Raw genomic sequence first — 4206 nt, forward strand, 5'->3', positions numbered from 1 at the left:
CCGGGCCCACTGGAGTAAATCTGTGCACAAATCTTCTGGAAAAGCTCAAAGGCCTCCTGGGTGTAAAGTTCCCTCCATATATTGTTGGACCCCCAAGCATTGTGAAATATTGCTGCAGAGCAAGGAGAAGATGGGGGGGGGGGCGGGGGGGGGGACGGGAATGGAGTGAGAAAGTCCCTCTTCCTTCCTGTAATTAGTCCCACAGTCAGTCCTTTCTCTGGAACCCAGCTCTAATACAACAAGAGCAAATAGCTGGATTTCAGCAGGCCCCGTGCGGAAGCCTCAGCCCAGATGTGTGTGTGGCTTCTGCCGTCTGTGTGGGGGAGCTACAGGACAACCTTCCAGCCATTCATGTCGAGAGCTCTGAGTAAACGAGAACAGAAACATGGCGGTGGGGCGGATTTCTCTCTTGGATGGTTTCAATACTCCTCATCCCACACAGACTTCCAGGGGATGCTTTGAAGGGAGCATTACGCCAGCAGGCCTTTGAGCTTTCCCGGAAGAAGGAGCCAGTGTTGTGCACAGATTTACTCCAGTGGGCCAGGAAGGGGAAATTGTGATGCTAAAGGGTGTAGCGGAGGGATGAGAGCTGGTTGTGGGTGGTTCCTTTCACCAAGAGGCCACCACCAACAAGAGCAAACAGCAAAAATCCCTTTGATGGGGCCAGGGAGTTAGAACAGCAGGTAGGACTATTGCTTTGTATGCGGTTCCATCCCTGGCACTGCATATGGTTCCCCAAACCCCATCAACAATGATCCATGAATACAGAGCCAGGAGTGGGTCCTGAGTACCAGCAGGTATGGCCTCATAAAACAAAAGTGTGCATTTGTGTGTGTGGCTGGGGGGGAGTGGGGAGTTAAAAAGGAAACTAGCAATGTGAACTGGATATTGTTGAAATAAAACATGATATGATGTAAGTATACACTTTGAGGTACACTACAACAATTAAAAATTACGTGGACAGGGGAATTGGTAGGTTATAAGATACTAAATTCAACAGGACTTTATTTTGAAAAATGATACTTGGGCAGATGAAAAAAAATGTATACCAAGTGGTTAGCAATAATTGTTTTCTTGGGGGGTTATTTGGTCACAAGGAATTATAATACCATTTAAATTCTATCAGAGATAGACTTTTGTTGAGGATTTACAAAAGTTATACCATAAAAAGTAATTGCTTGTGTATTAAAAATAAAAGTAATTTTTAAAAAAATTTTTGAAAACTGCTAACTTCCAAATAAACACGTCCTTTATCAGTCTTACTACTGGTTAAATTTCAAGTAGAACTTTAAAACCAATTTTGCTTCTGGAAACTGGAGGGATAGTACAGTGGTTGGAACATATGCCTTGCACATGACCCACCTAGATTTGATCCCTACCACCCAACATGGTATCCTGAGAACTTCCGGAAGTAATTCCTGAGTGCAGAGCCAGAAATAACCCCTGAGCATTGTCAGGTGTAGCCAAAAAACCAAAACAACAATAACAACCAACCAAACAAACAAACAAAAACCCCATCTTGCTTCTGACTTGAATTCTGCTGGTAACAAGCTAAATTCAATGAATGCATTGCAGAAAAAAACAATACATGGAAAAAAGTATCTATTATTTTTGTCTGAAATCATCTTAATTAAGAATAGGTTTTACAGCTTTGATCCTTTCCAATTATCTTTTGGGTTAGAATGTTTATTTTATAGAGTGAATCTTTTAAGGTTATTCATAATAATTTTAATGGCATAGAAGAAATGTGGACAATAAGAAATGATAAAGTAATATTTGAACATGCAGCTTCTTCTTGATTCCATATATTATTAACTACTTGAAATTAATGTTATTGGCATTTTTGTTTGTTTTTGTTTGGGACTTCACCCAGCAGTTCTCAGAGTTTACTCCTGGTGGGCTTGGAAGACCATATATGCCATAGTGATAGAATCCAGATCAGTTGTGTGCAAATTATAATTTAAATTTTATAATATAAATTAAAGTCTGGCAAGTAAACCTGCCACAATTTCTCTCTAGCTCAGGTTTTGTTTTGTTTTTATTTTTTATTTTTGGGTCATACCCAATGATACTCCGGAGCCACAACTGGCTCTGTGTTTAGGGGACCATATATGATGCTGGGATTTGAACCAAGGTCATGCCCACAGTCTTATGCAAAGCAAGCGCCTATATCTTTGAACTATCTCTTTGGTCCTAAAAACAATGTTTAACACAGACAGGTAGTTTCTAATTCAGTTATTGGCTGATTACCTTGAAGGGCTTTTACCTGACCTCTGCTTAACCCACTTGCCCTGTTTTTTAATATTCTCCTGCCCTTTGCATAAGACCTAGGCCTTTTACTCATTCCTTTCTAGTATCACTCTAATGCCACCTCCTCTTTAATATTCCTGCATTTCTCTTTGATCAGGATGCTTACCAAGACTTGTTTATTTGTTCCCAAACTTAATTACACTAGTTGTAATTATGTGATTTAATTAAATATTATGTAAACTAGTGAAATGTCAGTACTACGAATTGTTCTACCAAGTAGAACTCTTTGGAAAGACTTGATAAGTACTAGTTGAAAAATCCTGTAATTGAGATAGGCGTGGGATAAACAATTATAAAATATTGAAGCTGGTGATAGAAATCTAGGAGGATTTTGGACTCAGTGTCTTGGACTAAAGGTAATGGATTATGGAAGGGTTTGGGCAGGAAAAACATCATGAATTATAGCAAACAGAGGTTCTTTTTCAGAAGGAGGACTTGCTTCTCCACTCAACACAGAGAACATGGCATTCATGAATATTATTTTAAGTTTCACATTTTTAAGATTAGTACTCACCATTTAACATATCTGTGATTAAACCGGATAATTTAAAGATTGAGATAGGGAGATAGTCAGTGGTCAGGGATGTATGCCTTACTTGTTCAGGGAACCTGATTCAAACTCCAGTCCCAATTTGACCCCTACCCCCACTGGGTGTGGCCCTGGTAGGCCCCTAAGCACCACTGGGGTGTCCTGCTAGTCTTCAGTACTATCAGTCCTCATTGATCAGGGATCCCCAGGATTGGCTCCCAGGTCCCCTGAGCACTGCTTGGGAACCCCTTCCTAGTAATGATAAAATAGCATATTGATCCAAATCACAATGAATAAGAATGCGTCAGTTGTTTTTATTATTTACAAAAATGGAAGAAGGTAATTCTTTCCATCTTAACAAAACTTAATTTTCATAATCAATATTCATCAATAAGACAATCTCTAAAACCAAATCTTTATTAACTGAGCCATATTTTTTAGTTGGTCAGAAGGAGGCCTTCCAAGTGGTACTAACATACTCTGGGACCACTCGTGGTGATTCTTGGTCAACTGGGTGGGAGTTCAGTGCTAGGGCCCACTGATGTGGTGCTATTTGGGTTTGTAGGACTGGGGATCACCCCGGTCACCACGGCTGTGCTCAGGATCAGGAAAAGAACCAGGGTTAGCAACATGCAAAGCAGTATGTGCCTTAACCCCAATACTATCTCTCTGATCCCAGCTATATATTTAAGCAAGGGCATTTTGCTATTTAAAGGAATCCCTTAGTATCATCTTTTCTGAAGTAAGCACATTTCAAAATTCCTCATTTCATGTACTAAAGTAGATTTCTTGAAGCTACAGTGATATTCCAGCTGTGGTTATAGCTGCAGCTTTTCACTCAATCTTTTGAGACAATGAGATTTTTATTTCCAGTGATCTGTGCCACTCAGAACGAGGTTGTAATATTTAACAACAATGGTTTCTTGGGAAACCCGAGAGATGAAAAAATTTTACATGGCCTTACTTAACCAGTGAATGTCACTGGCTCTGTTAAGTCTTTTCCTTGGCCCTGGAAAGCTATTGTGTTTGTTTTCTCGTAGGATTATCCCAGTTTTAACACACTGAGAATTTTATTGCTGTCAGATGTTCATCAGGACTTCTAGTGGGAAGAAGAATGCTTTTAATTGAATGTAGACTTTCTCTTTTCAGGTATAGTTGCAAGAAACTTCTATTTACTTTATTAGCATTGTTATTATTACTAGAAAACCAAAGGAGTTGGCTAAGACTAAGACACAAATCACTCCAGATGAAATCAAGATATAAAATAAACTCCAAATATATATTTGAGAGGTCATGTGGCATTTACTTGTCATATTGAATGATAAACAAAGCATTAGAACTGTATTACTTTTGTTGTTGTAAGAAAG

The sequence above is a fragment of the Sorex fumeus genome, unplaced genomic scaffold (assembly GCF_029834395.1).
Source record: "Sorex fumeus unplaced genomic scaffold, SorFum_2.1 ptg000054l, whole genome shotgun sequence".
NCBI lineage: Eukaryota > Metazoa > Chordata > Mammalia > Eulipotyphla > Soricidae > Sorex > Sorex fumeus.